Below are 19,904 nucleotides of genomic sequence, written 5' to 3'. Positions count from 1 at the left end.
CCTGTGGAGTTTGATGTATTCTCCACCTCTATTCAGACTATGCCAGAACCTCGAACTATTGAAGAATTCTCATGTGTGACAGCTCATTGTTTTCAATGCAGACTGGAATTCCCATTAGATAGTTACCTAGTGTCAGAAGAGTGACGAGTCAGTATTGTCATTTAAAATTGATATTCCTATTAGAGCACCGACCTAATGGCAGGTAATAGTTACTGGCAAGTGCTGATATTTTAACATGGGAATTCCCATTGAAAATGTTTAGAGAGCTGCTTTCAATGGAGCATGAGTCCTAAGCAAGGTTTTTGATAAGATTTAGGCCTGTATTTTGCCCAGCACGGGCGTCAATTTTTCGGCGCCCAATGATTTTTCTGGCGTTGAATGTCAGTTAAAAGTTTCCCCAGTGTTGGGGCATTGGCGCCAACTACCAGTGCCAGAATGTTTAGCGCCATACATTCTGGCGCTGGTGTACGTTGAAAAGCTTTCTGGCCACAAGGCCATTTTCCCCAATAACGTTTTTTATTGAAACCACACACAAACACATGCAACACCGTTGGAAAAAGCCTTACCCACACTTAAAGAAATCGGCGCTGGCCCGCTCCTATCCCCAGCCGAAGGGCCTCCCTGGCTATTTTCTATCAACTTAATGCACTTTGAAAATAATTCAGCTCAAAGAAAACTTACATTTAATGCTCCTCCTTCATTGAGAGAACTGCAGGCAGGCAAATTAAACAGAAATCTTCACCACTCGCCTTTTCCATCGAAGTTCCAAGTGGCTAAAAATTTCCAAAGATACTCCAAAAGTGCAATACTCCAATAAGAAGCCTTCTTGTTGCAAACAGCAGCCAAAATTAGCGCATCAACAGGAGGCATCCTTCAAAAAACACCCTTTTCTAATTCTTCTACACAACCGACTCAACTCACTGCTATCCCGGCCAAAGGTCCAACTTTTTTTTCTTATTTTCTCTGCGCATGCGCAACACACATGCGCAATGAGTTGTCTTTTAAAAAAAATTTTTTTTTAATGCATGCGCAGTGCATTTTAGGCGCACACTGTTATCACCGCCCCCTGAGATGGACTCGGGTAGCGTCGGCGTGACAGTCAAGTTTCCTTTACAAAAACTAGCGATTTTTTCCCCCGGCGCTGATGGTGTTCAAAGAAACGTACGTACAGATTGCCATAGTGGACGCCATAATTTTTGAAAGGGGAAAATTGGGGCCATAGGTCGGTAGATAAGTCAGTGGGAAGTGGTTTAGCCTATTGGGCTGTAAATTCCGGCCTAGCCGAGTCCGTACGAAGTGCGCACGCAGCCGGCGAAGCCTCGCAAAAGCCGGTTCTCGGGGCACAATGTGCATAAGCCGAGAACCACATTTTCCGATATGTCAAAATTTCTTCTCCGCATCCCCAGGAGAAGGACATCCGCGCGGGAGAGATTGGGCTATTTGCTCAACTCATGCCAGCGAATGTCCTTCAAACTTTTATGCCTGGTAAAAGCAGGCGCGTAGCTTACTTTTACCAGTCTAACACTTTGAAAACATAGAAAAATTAAATATAATCACTCATTTTTATATTTAAAAACCCTGTCCATTAAGGTAAGTTTATTTTTAACCCTATTAAAGCACATCAAAAAAAATTCCAAAAAATATTTTTTCTAAAACATTTAATTACATTTAATTTCAATTAATTTTAAATATGTGAGGTGTTATTTTAAATTTATTGTGCTGTGTTTTGGTGTTTTAGGGGGTTATTCTCATTGATAGTAATAAGAACTCGTACAAACGGAGTTCCCATTTTTATCAATGCGAATACTGCACAGTGATTGGTGGTCCAGGCCCATGCGATTGCAATATAGACGTCCGCACGTGGAAGACTGATCCCTGTACGCTGCGAGGCGAAGGAAGGACTCAGCTGTTTCTCCGGGACCAACAGGTAATTTCGTAGATTTTTTCCGGGTCGGATGTGTTGGTACGATGGAAGCCTCCGACTGCAGTTTTCCCATTATTTATACTCAGATTAGGTTTGTAGTTACCTAGTAGTTATGTTGAACTTATGGACAAAGGATGTTCTGGCGACTCGATAATGTCACAGCAAAAAAAATTTCCAAGTATCTCACAATTTTTGAAGCACCATACTATATATTTTCTCAAAACAGCCTGCGATTTTTCAAGCATCCAATTGCTTGACCAGCTGCTGTCCATACTTTGGGGCCAAGTTTCGGCCTGAGTTGCTCCTGTTTTTTTTGGAGCAACTGGTTTAGAATGGAGTATCTTAGAAATTGCAATTCTCAGCATTTAGTTTGCTCCAGTTCCAGACAGTTAGAACAGTTTCACTTTGGAACAGATTTTGTTTTTCAAAAGGGGGCGTGTCCGGCCACTTACGCCCATTTTGAAAGTTTAGGCAGTGAAAACTTACTCCAAACTAACTTAGAATGGAGTAAGTGTAGATTTTTGTACGCTCAGAAAAACCTTGCCTACACTTAGAAAATCAGGCGTAGGGAAGTTTACAAACATTAAACACTTCAGTTTTACAAATAAAGAGCCATCATCAATAATAAATGATAAATACATCAATAAATCAACCAATAAATCAACCAATAAATCAATCAAAAAAAATTAATAAAAAATTAAAAAAATTAAAAAAATAAATCAATAAAAAATGTTCTACTCACTGACTGCAGCACCGGGAGCCCTCCAACAGCATGCTGGGACGGGGCCCCTCCAGTGTGTGTGTCTCTCTCTCTCTGTCTGTCTGTGTGTCTCTCTCTCTCACTCTCTGTCTGTCAGTGTCTGTGTTTCTGACAGCGAGGGGAGGGGGGGGAGGAAGAGGGGAGAGAGGGAGAAGAGAGAGAGGGAGGGGAGGGGAGAGGGAGGGAGGGAGGGGAGAGGAGAGGGAGGGAGAGGAGGGAGAGGGAGGGAGGGGAGAGGAGAGGGAGTCAGGGGAGAGGAGAGGGAGGGAGGGGAGAGGAGGGGAGGGGGGAGGGGAGGGGAGGGGAGAGGGGAGAGGAGAGGGAGGGAGGGGAGAGGAGAAGGAGGGGGAGAGGAGAGGAGAGGGAGGGAGAGGAGAGGGGGGGGGAGAGGAGAGGGGTGGGGGGGAGAGGGGAGGGGGGAGGGGGAGAGGGAGGGGTGAGGAGAGGGAGGGGGGGAGAGGGAGAGGGAGGGGTGAGGAGAGAGGGGGGGAGGGGAGAGGGAGGAAGGGGGAGAGGGAGGAGGAGAGGAGAGGGAGTGGGGGATGGGGTGAGGAGAGGGATGAAGGGGAAGAGGAGAGGAATGAAGGGAGAGAGGAGAGGAGAGGAGAGGAGAGGGAGAGGAGAGGAGAGGAGAGGGAGGGAGGTGGATTGGAGAGGAAAGGGAGGGTGGATTGGAGAGGAGAGGGAGGGAGGAGAGGGAGGGGGAGAGAACGAGGGAGGAGAGGGAGGGGGAGAGAAGGAGGGAGGAGAGGGAGGGAGGAGAGGGAGGGAGGAGGGGGAGAGGGAGGGAGGAGGAGAGGAGAGGGAGGAGGCTGAATGGGCCCAGCTGACGTGAAGAAGCTTAGCCCAAGATGCCGGGCGGGTGGGCCCAGCCGAAGGAGATAAAGGTAGGTGGCCAGGGGAAGCGGGAGCTGGGAGGGGTGTCGTCGGAGCGGTGGAGGGGGTCGGTCGTCGGAGCGGGAGGAGGGTCGTCGGAGTCGGAGCGGGAGCGGGAGCTGGGGGGGGGGTCGGAGCGGGAGCTGGGGCGGGGTCGGAGCGGGAGCTTGCGGGGGGGGCGGCGGTGTGAGAGAGCCAGCTGGAGCCAGAGCAGGAGCTGGACGAGGGAGGTGCTAATCCTTGCAGCCCAAGTGAGGCCATTCGGCCAGGGCTAGGGACTGCGTGCTTCGGGCCCCTCCCACACAGTTTTGGTGGCTGGAGCTACTGCACATGCGCGCCCACTGTAGCGCGCCTGTGCAGAGGTCCCGGCACTGATTTCAGCGCAGGGACCTGGCTCCGCCCCCCACAGCTCATGCTGCGCCGTGCCGAGCTGCAAAGGACCTGCAGGGAGCCGGAGAATCTGCACTTTTTGGGCCGAAGTTTCGAGCCGCGCCTAGAACGGCGCAGTCCCGACCTGAATGCCCGGTTTTCGCGCCACAAAGTGCGCCTAAAAAAACTTTCCAGATTCTCCAGCTCCCTGCAGGTCGTTTGCAGCTGGGCGCAGTGCAGCAGGAGCTGTGGGGGGCGGAGCTAGGTCCCTGCGCTGAAAACAGTGCCGCGCATGTGCAGTAGCTCCAGGCACCCAAAACTGTGTGGGAGGGGCCCGAAGCATGCAGCCCCTAGCCCTGGCCAAGTGGCCTCACTGGGGCTGTGTGAATAAGGCTGCCTCCCACGCCCAGCTCCTGCTTCCTCCCGACCCGACTCGACTCCCGCTTCCCCCCGCCCCTGGACCGGACCCGACCCCGACCCAACTCCCGCTTCCCCCCCCCCCCCCGCCCTCGGACTAAACCCGACACCAACCCGACTCCCGCTTCCCCCCGCCCCCCCGACTGGACCCGACCCGACCCGACCCCCCGGGACTGGACCCGACCTGACCTCCCTCTCCCTCCCTCCCCCCAACCCGAACCGAACCGAACTGACCTCCCTCCCACCAGCCCCCTGACCCGCGCTCCCCCCGACCTGACCCGACCCGACCCAACGCCACCTACCTGTAAATCTGGTGCTGGGGACGGGCCCTGCCCGAAGTCTCGGGCCCGGCCCATTCAGCCTTCCTCCCCCCTCCCCCCCTTCTCCTCCCCCCCCTTCTCCTCCCCCTTCTCCCCCTCCGCCCCCTTCTCCCCCTCCCCCCCTTCTCCCCCATCCCTCCCCCATACCTCCCCCTTCTCCCCCATACCTCCCCTTCCCTCCCGCTGCTCCCCCCCTCTCTCCCTCTATCCCCCTCCTCCCCCTCCCCTCGCTGTCAGAAACACAGACACTGACAGAGAGAGAATGAGAGACACACACACACAGACAGACACAGAGATAGAGACACTGACAGAGGCACACTGGGAAGGGGGGGGGGGGGCATCTCAGCACGCTGTTGGAGGACTCCCGGTGCTGCAGTCGGTAAGTAGAAAATGTTTTATTTATTGATTTAAAAAAAAAATTATTTCTTATTAATTTTTTTTAATTGATTTATTGGTTGATTTATTGATGTATTTATCATTTATTATTGATGATGGCTCTTTATTTGTAAAACTGAAGTGTTTAATGTTTGTAAACTTCCCTTTAAACCCCCCCCATTCCCTACGCCTGATTTGTAACCTACGCCTGATTTTCTAAAGTGTAGACAAGGTTTTTTCGAGCGTACAAAAATCTTCACTTACTCTATTCTAAGTTAGTTTGGAGTAAGTTTTCACTGACGAAACTTTGAAAACAGGCGTAAGTGGCTGGACACGCCCCCTTTTGAAAAAAAAATTATGTTCCAAAGTGAAACTGTTCTAACTGACCCATCAATTTGTAAGTACAGGCAACTCTCAATTATCCATACATGGATCTAACGGAGAACCCGCTGAAACAGCACTTTTAAAAACTGTGGTAGTGTCCCGTGTACAGCTGCACCGAGATGGACATCTCGCTATTTCGCTAATCTCAGCACCGGAAAACAAGTTGATCCCAACTGCAACAGAAAGCAATGCAAAGCTCCTGTCCAACCTACTCATTTTTGCTCTTTAACGTGCACTTACACACGACCATTAAACCCACCCCACACAATCCTGCGCTGACCACTTTCTGCACCGTCAGCTGTTTGCAAGAAAGCGCTGACATCAGTGCGTAACTGCAACCCTGGGTGCAATGAATGATTTATTGAATATTCCCACTCCAGAGAGTTTAAAAATACCCGCTTCCAACACAATAGGGTGCATTGTGTCCTTGCCCGCGTTTTTACCTTTCTCTCCACGTCAAATTTGGGACCAAAACATTCTCGCCAAGTATGTGCACTCGCCCTAGCGGCAAAATCGTTTACCCGGAATAGCCCGATCCCCAAGGGATCCGGATAATCGAGTTGCCTATACTTCTTTTAAAAACAAATACAAGTACCCTGTGCTAAAGCACATTTTTGGAATGATAAATACACATATAGATGTTCATTAGGATTTGAGTTGCTACTCAGTGCTTATCAGCAGCGGTAATGCTAAATGGTAAGAGTCATTAAAAGCCAATCGACCTTATAGTTAGGAGACAGAATGGTGGGGGAAAAAGCTCCTGTGCAATATTCAATGACAAATTCCAATTCTAATAACTGGTATTTATATGTTGAAGTTGTTCTTGGTAATAATAGGGCACTCTAAATTGCTGTGAAGAACAAATTCTGGCAGTTACATTGATATTTTTTGATATGATATCAAAAACTGAAGAAGAACACAAAAATTCTGGGGAAGTACTTTTCTAACTGAATTCAATGGCCAATGTTGATGTATCTGGCTCTTAGTGGAAGGCATTACTCGAAAGATTCAGGTTCAGCAGAATAGTTGTGATTGACTGACATGAGGAATCCCAGAGTAAATTACAATCGCAGTCTGGAATTTCATCTGCATTGTCATTAGCCATGAGGATGACAGCTGCTATTAATATTTATGCTACAGGCTCCTTGGCACTTTTAGGGATTATGGAGGGATCATATCAGATATGTGGCTCCTTTGCTCAAGAACATACATTGTTCCCAAGAAGCAAACAGCTACAATTGGAATTCCAATGGCTGCCATCGCTGTATTTCCACGGGTATTGTGTGTTGTTGACTGTGGGTTCACATTTGACTCCTTTATTTTGTCTGACTCCTTCATACCCAAATGCTTCATACAGATGAGGTGCTTCAAGATTAGCTTGCAGAGAACATGGCTACTATTCACAATATTTATTATTGTTGAATGTTCAAAGGAACATAACATCAGTAAGGTTGTTTATATAGCCAGTGCAGACTGATTCTTCGTTCGACAGTGAAATGCTTTGTCAAAGAACAGGTGGATTCTAAAACATAGCTGTTGATCATCCTGACTTATGTGATATATTAATTCCTAAAACAATCCTACTACAGTCACAAACACAGTCAGTTACTTCCCTGTTATTCATCATAACCTTTCCCACTATAGATGCAGTCAAGCTCACAGATCCATTTAAACAGTTATCAAACCTCACACATGTTGAAGATATGTCTGATGTTTTGACAGATTTACGGATATTTGCCTCCGAGAAAGTCTGCAAAATATTCTCCCCACACAACACTGCTGTTTAGTGAGGCATCATTGTAGCTATTCCAGAGAGGCATGTTATCTACACAAGCTGATAAGTTATGACAATCTGGTGCTAGAGGTTGCGAGCCCAACGCAGTCACACCAGGGCGATTCAATTCAGCCACACTTCACCTGACAGTGAAAAGGAATACATCCCAGGTAACCCTGTAACATCACACCTTACTTTAAAAATGTTTGTGTGAGGGACAAAGACCACACTACTATAACGCTACTAATGAGGACCTTGCATAAATTAAAATAGATACAATGCAATAGAAAGGTCTCGGAGATGAAAGTGCAAGGATTGTGCATGATGAAGCATCTAAAGCTGGTCACCCAATCATTCATATTACCGGGAGGAACCTCCAATTCAATTCTGAAGAAGGACACGTGCAAAGCAGTATTAAAACAAAAACAGTTTAACAAAAAGTTGATTTTTAAAATATTTTTCTGATGTGTTGGCTGATTACTTGTCTTCTCTACTCTATATCCCATCTCAACAGCAACAACTCAGTACAATCCATTACTCTTTGATGTGCAGCTGCAAATGGAAAGAGTCAGAGCTATTAAGTTGCACAGGATTAGTGAGAGGCATGAGCCCTTCAGTCACAGTGGTACTTGAAGGAGTGTCAGCAATCCTTTTAGTTAGGGGATTTTATAAGCATTTTAACAGGCTGTTAAGTTGGGTGAAGTTCCATATTTAGGCTGATCACAGAGCCTATTTCTTGGTATTTTGCCTAAAATCAGCTTACATGATTATTTGCAAGTATAGCTAATTACTACCAACATGGATGAGACCTGATCAGAGTTCATTTTGAGTTTCTACCATGTTGGTCTGGACAGCAATTGCACGATAATAATGTCTAAATTCTCTCATTCCTGTGGCTTCAATGATTTCTGTGAATGCCGGCCCAACTGATGTCCTCTGTGGTAATGTGTCATCTATAAACTTCCCTGCGGACATTTCCAGGGCTCATCCCTCCTCTTACTCTGTGGCTACCCCACCCGTCTCAGCAAAGGCTGCATCCTCCAAGTTATCCGTGAGCGACAGTGGATCGCATACTGTTCACCATCCCTGTCCTCACCATGGCTGTCTGTGCTGTGGGCATCACTCTAGAAGGTCCTTCATGTAAACTGAGCGCATGCTACATTTAATATGAAATTAAAGCAAAAGATGAAAGCTTTATTACAAGATTTGTAAATATGGGAAAATAATAGTAATGTGAGAGGCTATTTAACAAAGATTAAAATGAACAATGTACTTTGCCATACATAGACTTGCGATTATTATTCTCTTAATTCAAATGCCTTTAAATACAAAAAATTATCAGAATCTGGAGAGTTTCTATCCTCATTTGCACACTTCCACCTCCCTGTATGGGCTCCAACTGTTCAGCCATCTTCTCCTTTGCAAAAGCAAAATACTGCAGATGCTGGAATCTGGAATAAAAACAGAAAATGCTGGCAATCTCAGCAGGTCAGGTAGCATCTGTAGAGAGGAAGCAGAGTTAACCTTTCGGGTTAAGGGTCATCGATCATCGACCCGAAACGTTATCTCTGCTTCCTCTCCACAGATGCTGCCTGACCTGCTGAGATTTCCAGCATTTTCTGTTTTTATTCTCCTTTGCAAGGATCACTGGCCTCAAGGTTTGTGATTTCCCTCTCCTGTAGCTCTTTGGGATTCAATACTGTCATTGCAACACATCACTGACATGTTTCCTGTAGTCATTCCCATCGCACTTATTCGTGGGCATTTACTGTACTGGCTGTTCTTTTCAGGCTGCACAATGTCCACAAAGGGTTGGTCAAGCATTTTGGAGTGTAAAATGATTTATGTTGTTTTTATTTCTTGCTAGTGGCAAATCTATGTCTGATTTTTGAATCAAAATGTCCTAACTTTTCTTTGTCAGACACCATTTTACTGACAAAACTTCTCCAGTTTCTGATTTTTTTTGCATTTGAATTAAGAAAATACTAATCACAAGTCTATGTATGGCAAAGTACATTGTTCATTTTATCTGCCAGCCCACCGCAGTAATGTTCTAGCAGTTAGCAACTATATTATTAGATAGACACTTCAGAGGAAAAGAGAATGGAAATGCCAGCATCACCTTCCTTCAAGTGTGATTCCTGTCAGTTAATGACTGTGCACTGCCAGTAGTGGTGCTAGAGAGCGTGACATCAAGCTGCCTTCCTACCTGAAGGAGACTACCAAAGCGAGAAAAATATAAATCTGACAAGTGGAAAGAAACTGCATACGGGGAGACAGTGAGGTTGATTAGTAATACCTTCATGATGAACAGGAGATTATACAGTAAATAGCAAGACGTTTGACAGGTTTTTTTTTAATTCGTAGCCAATCTTTCCAATTCTTTGTCAAATCACAAACGCCAGAGGTCACCTTGCACACATCAAGGATCACTCTGCGCCAATGCTCTTAGCCAAAAGGCCTAGAGCCACTGCACCGTTCCTGGAAGTACTGCAATACCAGGTTCGTGCCATGGAGGTGGATGGGTCAGGCCCCCCACACACCTCCGTGGAGGTGGATGGGTCAAGCCACCCCACCCACCTCCTATTTCCAAAAAGCATAGGAGAACCACCTTCCTGATCCAGGGAGAACCACTTTGGGGTCATGGTTACTCCCCTGTCAGGTCAGTTACGCATGATCTTAGCCAAAAGGCCGAAGACGTTTGACAGATAGGAAGGGATTTGTTGGTGTGATGAGCAGCTCTGGAATTTCAACCCATTCCTATCTAGATGTAAAAGCACAAATGTGCTACACTGTTGAGTGGACCGTTTTATTGAACAATAAACAGACAGGCACTAAACGCTAAAGGGAATAAATAATTTTACCAAACACAGAACAATTCTTAGCCATGAAATGCAACAGGTAAATGCAATCATTGTAACAAATTTCAGAAGCAATATCTATGCTCATCAACAGACACATCGTTTGCTTTTTGAAGAAAAGGGGTGGAGAGAGAACAAATCAGCAGAGGTCAGGTCACAGTTAGTCTAAGGTGATGGGATGAGGCCGGAGTTGAGCCAAATCAAAGCAACAGGGTGTATAGACCTCAATTGCCAAACAGGGAAGTGGCTCACTTTTCATATTCTATTTACACTTTATATGCAAACAATGCATTATTTGACCTGTCTAATTTATTTAATGTTACAGTGTTTTTGCATCATATACTGTATCCTACACATAAGACCTTTTATAAGACAAAAAAAATCTTCATTCATACTTGAATTCATTTTACTCAGATCATAGGTAATTTCATGTTAGAATCATAGAATGGTTACAGCACAGAAGGAGGCCATTCGGCCCGTCGAGCCCATGCCGGCTCTCTGCAAGAGCACTTCAGTTAGTCCTCTGCCCTCTCCCCGTAGCCCTGCAAATTTTTTTCACTTAGGTAATTACCCAATTCCCTTTTGAAAGCCACCCTTTCAGGCAGTGCATTCCAGATCCTAACCATTCGCTGTGTAAAAATGTTTTTCGCCATGTCGCCTTTGGTTCTTCTGCCAATCACCTTAAATCTGTGTCCTCTTGTTCTTGACCCTTCCATCAATGGCAACATTTTCTCTCTATCTACTTTACCTAGACCCCTCATGATTTTGAACACCTCTATCAAATCTCCTCTTAACCTTCTCTGCTCTAGGAGAACAACCTCAGTTTTTCCAGTCTATCCACGTAGCTGGAACCACGCTCCTCATCCATGGAACCATTCTTGTAAATCTTTTCTGCATCCTCTCTAAGGCCTTCACATCCTTCCTGAAGTGTGGTGCCCACAATTGGACACAATACTCCAGTTGAGGTCAGACCAGTGTTTTATACAGGTTCATCATAATCGCCTTGCTTTTCTACTCTATGCCTCTATTTATGACACCCAGGATCCCGCATGCTTTTTTAACCGCTTTCTCAACCTGCCCTGCCATCTTCAATGATTTGTGCACGTATACCTCCGGTCTCTCTTTTCATGTACCCATTTTAGAATTGTACTCTTTCGTTTATATTACCTCTCCTTGTTCTTCCTACCAAAATGCATCACTTCATACTTTTCCGTTTTAAATTTCATCTGCCGTATGTCCGCCCGTTCCACCAGCATGTCTATCACTAAAGTCTATCACTGTCCTCCTCACTGTTCACTATACTTACAAGTTTTGTGTCATCTGCAAATTTTGAAATTGTACCCTGTACACCCACGTCCAAGTCATTAATATATATCAAGAAAAGCAGTGGTCCTAGTACCGAACCCTGGGGGACACCACTGTATACCTTCCTCCAGTCCGAAAAACAACCGTTCACCACTACTCTCTGTTTCCTGCCACTTAGCCAATTTCCTATCCATGCTGCCACTGTCCCTCTTATTCCATGGACTTCAACTTTGCTGGCAAGCCTATTGTGTGGCACTTTATCAAATGATTTTGGAAGTCCATGTACACACATCAACTGCATTGCCCTCATCAAATCTCTCAGTTAGCTCATCGAAAAACTCAATCAAGTTAGTTAAACAAGATTTGCCTATAACAAATCCATGCTGGCTTTCCTTAATTAATCCATACTTGTCCAAGTGACTGTTAATTTTGCCCCAGATTATAGAGCATTATAGGGAAAAATTGTTTATTTCTATTGTGTAAAGGTGAAATTGTCAGTACTTCTAACTAAAGTAAATATCCTACCTAACTATAGTGTAAATTTCCTGAGATGATAGCCATGTTAAAAATGTCATTTATGATGGATTATTATTGTCACATTAAGTGAGTATAACTCAGTAAGTGCACCGCATGGTGTGTCATTGAAGTGTCAGCTGTGGCTCAGTGGGTAGCAATCTCGCCTCTGAGTCACAAGGTTGTGGGTACAAGTTCCACTCCAGAGACTCGAGCACATAAATCTAGGCTGGCACTCCAGTGCAGTGCTGAGGGAATGCTGCACACTCAGATGAGACATTAAACCAAGTCTGCTCTCTCAGGTGGACGTAAAAGATTCCATGGCACTGTTTTGAAGAAGAACAGGGAAGTTATCCCTGGTGTCCTGGCCAATATTTATCTCTCAATCAACATAACAAAAACTGATTATCTGGTTATTATCACTTTGCTGTTTGTGGGAGCTTGCTGTGCGCAAATTGGCTGCTGTGTTTCCTACATTACAACAGTAACCACATTCCAAAAGTACTTCATTGGCTGTAGAGCACTTTGAGATGTCCAGTGGTCGAGAAACGTGTTATATAAATGCAAGTTTTTATTTTCTTTCTTATAAAACAGGGAAGTCCCAGATTCAATTCCAGTTTGGTTTAATAGATCTCAACTAGGCTGGAATGGGGGCAATACAACTGACTAGGGAGAGGAAAAAGGAGAAGTAGGATTGTAGTTTCTGATTACAATCGATTGAGCCTTGCTGGAAAGTCTGTATAAACAAATGTATGTGTGTGAATAAGTGTGTGTGTGTGAATGCGTTTGTGTGTGAATGCGTGTGTGTAAATGAGTGTGTGTGCATAAGATTATGATATGATCAACAATATGCGTGAAGCCTTCCATGGTTGAATAAACTGCGGATGCTCATTGTCGAGGCATATCCACGAAGAATGGTGACTTGATGTTAGTGCTGAAAGCTATTGACTTTCAACAAGAATATCCGCCTTTATAGCCTTGGAGCTTTTTCCCCAATTGTCATCAATATGCACTCCCAGGTCAATTATCATTTAATCAGACTGCATTCTCCTGATAAAATACCCAAGTTCAGCCTCAATTCCAGCACCCACCAGGTTATTTTACCATCTTAAGTTGTGACTATTATCACCTACAGGATCAGTGCCGGGTCATTTACAGAGGTGGAAGGACATTGTTATTTGTCTGAGACCACTGCGTTCAGGTGGTCTTTCTACTGGTGTGAATTTCAATGTGATGCTATTGTAAGTTTCCCTGTTGTCAGGTGGTGATAGGCAAGAGGTGTCATCTGTGATTGGAATCATACTATCAAAGATAACACGTTTTTAAACTATTTGCTGGTCTGGGCTGGTGGAAGGGGACAGATTTTAATAGTCTATGACTTTTTTTTGTTTTTGTAGTAGCAGATTTTAGCAGACTGATTGGTCTTTGAAAGAGCGTTTGATTCAACCCTCTGGAGGCAAGGATACAACCGTCGATTTCTCAATGTTTCTAGCCAGTAGTACCAATGAGAAAAGCACAAACCGGGCTCAGAAAATTAGATGAGTCGGTCAAAGCCTAACTTTTTTAGCTGAATTTTATGGCCATTTTGCCACCTCGAAGCTGTCAGGAAAATATGGTGGGCCACTCTACCCATGATCAGGGGGTTAATTGTTCAATCTGGACACACTAACACTGTACAGGGCAATGAATAGAGACACAGGTTGTGGTTCATGAGGAACTCAGTCTGCTTGTGAAAACTGCCATCAAGCCGTGAACACCAGACCAAATGTTAAGTTTGAACTGTTACAGAACATTAACAGGTTTTTTTGCTTGTTAACAGCGAATGTGCAAATATATTCCGGATTTACTCGACTTTTCACGGTGTTAATTTCGCACAACTGAAGGTGGTGCAAAAGCACCAGAGGGAATCAGCAGAGTTCAAGAGATGAGCAGAGCATGAAGTAAGTTACGGAGCTAGTCAAAGAGGAGTCTTTTAGGAACATAGCACCACCATTGTAACATTAAGGGGGAGAAATTGGGTGCATTTCCACTTCCCGTTAGCGCCCCCCCCTGGGGCCGCTTAATGGAGCGCTAATGACTTTGCGACAGAGCACGGCGCCGCTAATGACTCCCGCTAAATTAGGTGGGAGTTTAGCGGCAGTGCTACAGCATTGTGCTCCGATCTCCTGTGCCCGAAGATCATGATGTCATCATCGTGCGCATCGCTCCGTTTCGCTTCCTGCTCCGGTGCCGCTTTGGTCGCGTGGTCAGTGCCTCGATCGCTCAGCCTGGCACTCTGCTTGAGTGCTGGGCTGATCGCGGCATTCCCGTTCCCCAGTGGTCCAGGTCGGTGGGTTCCTATTATGCAGAGTATGCAGCTTGGGCCCTTCCCTTTAATTCAGGGAAGAACGCCTCATGCGCGGCAGCGCCTCGCGGCCCAGTGCGTAGCATTGCTGAGCCGTGCGCCTCCCTCCCGTCCCAGGGAGGAAGCTTGATTTAGCGCTCCACTTCCTTTTGGGAACAGTAACCCCAATTTATTGCGATGGGCAAGACTTCTGCGCCTGGTGCAAAGTCTCGTGCCTCGCAAGTGTTATGCCCCTGTGAGGCAGTACCCAATTTCTGGGCCTAAATGTTGGGAGAAAGATAAGCAATAATAGGAGAAAGTGATGACCTGCACGGTATGAGGCCATAGAGAAGGAACTTTCAGCCCATGTTATTATCTGAGGCAAGGTGAGCATTGGGGTGTGACAGAAATAAAATATCTTTGTCTAATATTTAGCTTGATATTGGCTACTTTAATTCTGTCACAATTCATGGGGTGGGGTGGCGATGGAAGGGGTGTGGGGAAGAGGTAAAGCTAACTTCAATCACAGAGAAATGTTCCAGCTCAGCTGGTTACAGTTTGTTGTAGTAATCTGCTGGTTTATCTGAAAACAAGTGCCTGAGGGAGGGGCCAAGTCACTTATTTCAAACACAAACAGTTGTGTGATTTGTTCAAATATGTTTGATTAGTAAGCCCTTTTGAGTTTAAAAGGCAGTTATTTAAATTGTTGAAACCCTTTTCACTATTGTGACAAATTTATCAACCTGCACCGTTGAAATGACTGATCTTGGCCTGGAGCCTGTAACTGGAACCTTTGAAGAGAATTAGATCAGCCAGGCAACTTCTGTAATAGGCGAGGAAGGATTTGACAGTCTCAATGTAAAAAAGTGATTACAGCATCATTTTAGCAAGAACTGTTTACATTATTCTAATATGCAGGGAGCTAGTAAAGTTCAACACCTACTGTAAAGCATATGCTTTGTTATTGCTGTTATTCTTTTATTGTTTAATAAATTTGCTTGACAGTTAAAGCCTGAAACAGTGTTAGTCAGTCACCTTCCCAAGACAAGGAAGATCCAGTAGAGATATTGGATAGAGCTAGTAATCTAAAAAAGGGTCCTGTGTCTGTTATCCTGGGAATGGTTTGATATTTGCCTGGGTATGAGGCTAAATAACTCACTCTCCAGGACAAAGGGAATTAGGGCTTATCTACAGAGTAGTCTGAAACACATAAGCTATGGAGAATAATGGCAAATTAGCAGCAGGGCAATAGTTAAAGGACGGATGGATCGAGGGTGGATGAGCAGGGTTTGATGATAATTATGATTTGAAGGGGAGAGGCATGGTGCTTTTGAAAATAGAACTATAAAAAATGTCAGGTATCACAAAGAGGGGGGGGGGGAGTGGGTTGCAGGAAGGGTAATAGATGATCAGAAGTGGAGTCAGAATGCAATCAGGACAACAGAATTGGTTCTCATGGAAGAGATAAGTTTGTAAAGGGTGAGGGGAGAGATGGCAGAGAAACAGCTAATTGAGGGTTGGGAGACTGGGAGGACGCTGGGACAGAGGGTAAGGTGAATAGGAGGGAGCAGCAGAAACAGCTGAACTTTCTCTTCCAGATGAAAAAGAATGAAAGACTTGCATTAATATAATACCTTTCATGACCACCAAACGTCTCAAAGCGCTTTACAGCCAATGCAGTACTTTTTGAAGTGTAGTCACTGCTGTAATGTGGGAAATGCAGCAGTCAATTTGCGCACAGCCAACTCCCACAAACAACAATGTGATATTGACCAGATAATCTGTTTTAGTGATGTTGATTGAGGGATAAATATTGGCCAGGACACAGGGGATAACTCCCCTGCTCTTCTTCAAGATAGTGCTGTGGGATCTTTTACATCCACCTGAGAGAGCAGACGGGGCTTCGGTTTAATGTCTCATCCAAAAGGCAGCACCTCCAACAGTGCAGCACTCCTTCAGCACTGCACTGGAGTTTCAGTCTAGATTTAGATTTATGTGCTCAAGTCACTGGAGTGGGACTTGACCCCACAACCATTCTCACCCAGAAGCGAGTGCGCTACTCACTGAGCCACAGCTGACACTTATCTGTTACCTTTCTTTTATGCTCCACTTTCCTTGATAAATTCATGTGAATGGTACTCGTGAAAGTAAGCTGTCAAACATGGCTGATGTCCCTTGGATACCCATATATGGCAGTGTAAGCTAACAGTTATACACATATAATCAACGGTTATATGGCAATCAGTTATCTTACACTGACATACATAAGCATGACTGGGCCATCTTATACTGCCGGATATGTATCTTACTGATGATTATCTTAATGTGACCCATTTATGGCAGTGAAAGGTAACCGACAGTCACACCCATTAATGGCAAACATAAATGGGATATCCTCTGCACTTCCGCAAAGTAATACCGGCAGAGCGGAATCAGAGCCCAGGCAATTCCTGACCATAGAGATAGGAAGAAATCACGTTCCCTTTTGCTACTTGAGTCACGTTATTTTAGCGCTTCCGACACCGAACACAGGTCCTGGGGATGGCGGCTTGGGCAATGACATTGTCTGCCACCTGCCAACAGGCTTTCCATAGCATCTGTTTGGACATCTTCACGTCACCTGAGGAAAACAGGATCTCTCTACGTGCGCTCATTTGCTCCACTGGCACCTCCACCCTGTATCAGTGAAGCAAAGTGCTTTTGCTCGAGACACGATGATGTGCAGAGTTGAATGACACCTCATGTTAAAAGGTGCATTCATTCTTTAAATGGGTGGTGCGTGTTACGACCATATTAAAGTAATGTGATTGAGTACTGTAGACGTGAGTAAGTGTGACCTTAGTCTCTTTATTCTAACTCCAGAGTGTTGGTACAGCATGGGAGGCTTGCTTATATACAGTGCTCCCAAGGGATGCTGGGATCCATTGGGACTCCAACAGATACGCCCTCTGGTGGCGGTAGAATGCTGGTTACATAGGGTTGCATACATAACATCACTCCCTCCCAAAGTCAATAGCACACTTATTTACAGGGTGAGGCGATCTGGGGCTTTTCGCTCCCTGGTCAATCGTCTCGGCACAAATACAGGTGCAGGTGAGTTGGTTGGTTCTTCACTGGGCTGCTGCGCAGCTGGCCTTGCTGGGCTGCTGGGAATGATGAGTTCAGCTTCGTGGTCAACCGCGATGTCAGTTGCCACTTGTGTGTGTGTCGGAGGGTCGAAGTTGGTGGTGTCCTCTTCAGGTTGCTTGTGACTGTCTCTGAATCGCAGTTAGGTTTGGTCCAAATGCTTTCTGCAAGTTAGTCCATTTGCGAGTTTGACCTGAAACACCCTACTCCCTTCTTTGGCTATGACAGTGCCAGCAAGCCATTTGGGACCATGTCCACAGTTGAGTGTAAATGCAGGGTCATTGACTTCAATATCGCGTGACAAATTTGCACGATCATGGTACATGCTTTGTTGATGCCGCCTGCCCTCGACGTGCTCATGGAGATCAGGGTGGATGAAAGAGAGCCTTGTTTTGAGCACCCTTTTCATGAACAGCTCGACTGGGGGAAGCCCGGTGAGCGAGTGGGGTCTGGTGCGGTAGCTGAGCAGGTCTCGGGACAGGCAGGCCTGCAAGGAGCCTTCCGACATGCGTTTCAAGCTTTGCTTGATGATTTGGACTTCCCGTTCTGCCTGGCCGTTGGATGTGGGCTGGAATGGGGCAGATGTGACATGCTTGATCCCATTGCGGGTCATGAATTCCTTGAATTCAGCGCTGGTGAAGCACGGCCCGTTGTCGCCAACAAGGACATCAGGCAGGCCGTGCGTGGCAAACATGGCTCATATGTTTTCGATGGTGGCAGCGGACTCAATCCACTCTGAATAAGCATCCACAATAATCAAGAACATTTTGCCTAGAAACGGGCCAGCGAAGTCAACGTGGATCCTAGACCACGGTTTGGAGGGCCATGACCACAAACTTAGCAGTGCTTCCCTGGTGCATTGCTGAGTTGAGAGCAAGTGTTGCATTGGTGCACGCAAGACGCCAAATCTGAGTCGATGCCGGGCCACCACACATGGGATCTGGCTATAGCTTTCATCATTACTATGCCTGGGTGGGTACTGTGTAGGTCGCGTATGAACGTTTCCCTGTCTTTCTTGGGCAAAACCACGCGATTACCTCACAAAAGACAGTCTGCCTGTATGGACATTTCGTCTTTACACTGCTGGAACAGCTTGATCTCTTCATGCATCTCCGCTGGGACGCTGTACCAGCTCCCATGGAGGACACAGTTTTTTTTACAAGGGACAGTAAAGGATCCTGGCTGGTCCAGGTCCTGATTTGGTGGGCCATAATGGGTGACTTTTCGTTTTCAAATGCATCCATCACCAAGAGCAAGTCTGCAGGCTGTGCCATTTCCACCCCAGTGGTGGGCAATGGTAGCCGACTGAAGGGCGTCAGCGCAGTTCTCTATGCCTGGCCTGTGGCGAATTACATAGTTATATGCAGACAGCGTGAGCGCCCATCTTTGGATGCGAGCAGAGGCATTGGTATTGATACCTTTGCTCTCTGAGAATAGTGATATGAGTGGCTTACGGTCAGTTTCTAACTTGAACTTAAGCCCAAACAGATACTGATGGATTTTTTTCACCCCGTAAAGGCATGCCAGAGCTTCTTTTTCAATCATGCTGCAGGCCCTTTCAGCCTTGGACAAGCTCCTGGATGCATAAGCGACCGGTTGCAATGTTCCCAATTCGTTTGCTTGTTGTAACACACACCCGGCCCCGTACGAAGACGCATTGCAAGCTAGCACTAAACGTTTACAAGGATCATACAGGACAAGCAGATTATTGGAACATAACAGATTTCGGGCTTTCTCAAAAGCTGTCTCTTGTGATTTCCCCCATATCTAGTCATCTCCCTTGCATAGCAACACATGTAGAGGTTCTAGCAAGGTGCTTAACCCGGGTAGGAAATTACCAAAATAATTGAGTCGTCCCAGGAACGACTGCAGCTCCGTCACGTTCTGCGGTCTCGGCACGTTTTTGATGGCCTCCGTCTTGGCGTCGGTGGGTCTGATGCCGACTGCCGCGATTCTTCTCCCTCAGAACTCGACCTCTACTTCGAGCTTTTCAACCTGAGTCCCACACGATCTAGCCGACTTAGAACCTCTTCCAGGTTCTGCAAGTGTTCGAAGGTGTCCCGACCTGTGATCAATATGTCGTCTTGGAAAACCACAGTGCGCGGAACCGACTTTAGCAGACTCTCCGTGTTCCTTTGAAAAATAGCCGCGGCCGATCGAATCCCAAACGGCATCTATTGTAGATGAACAGACCTTTGTGGGTGTTGATGCAGGCGAGGCCTTTCGAAGATTCCGCCAGCTCCTGCGTCATGTAGGCCGAGGTCAGGTCCGACTTGGTGAACGTCTTTCCTCCTGCCAGCGTCGCAAATAGGTCGTCAGCCTTGGGTAGCGAAAAACGATTAATCGTTACTTTATAGTCCCCGCAAATTCTGACCATGTCATCGCCCTTGAGAACCGGAACAATCGGACTGGCCCACTCGTTGAACTCAACCGGTGCGATGATGCCCTCTTATTGCAGCCTGTCCAGCTCGATCTCCACTTTCTCTCACATCATATATGGCACCACCCGGGCCTTGTGGTGGATGGGTCGTATACCGAGAATCAAATGGATCTGCACCTTCACCCCCGAGAAACTTC

The 19,904-nt window shown here is 46.1% G+C and overlaps 1 protein-coding gene and 1 pseudogene across 1 annotated transcript in view; both read right to left on the bottom strand.

The window, feature by feature from the left end:
- The window catches only part of fndc5a (fibronectin type III domain containing 5a), a 100,691-nt gene that overhangs the window by 59,728 nt on the left and 21,059 nt on the right, over positions 1-19,904 (bottom strand). The window lies entirely within an intron of this gene.
- Positions 9,665-9,903, bottom strand: LOC139280413 (U2 spliceosomal RNA; annotated as a pseudogene).

This window comes from Pristiophorus japonicus, chromosome 14, assembly GCF_044704955.1.
Source record: "Pristiophorus japonicus isolate sPriJap1 chromosome 14, sPriJap1.hap1, whole genome shotgun sequence".
NCBI classification, from domain to species: Eukaryota; Metazoa; Chordata; class Chondrichthyes; family Pristiophoridae; genus Pristiophorus; species Pristiophorus japonicus.
This window is presented reverse-complemented; position numbering and strand designations above follow the sequence as displayed.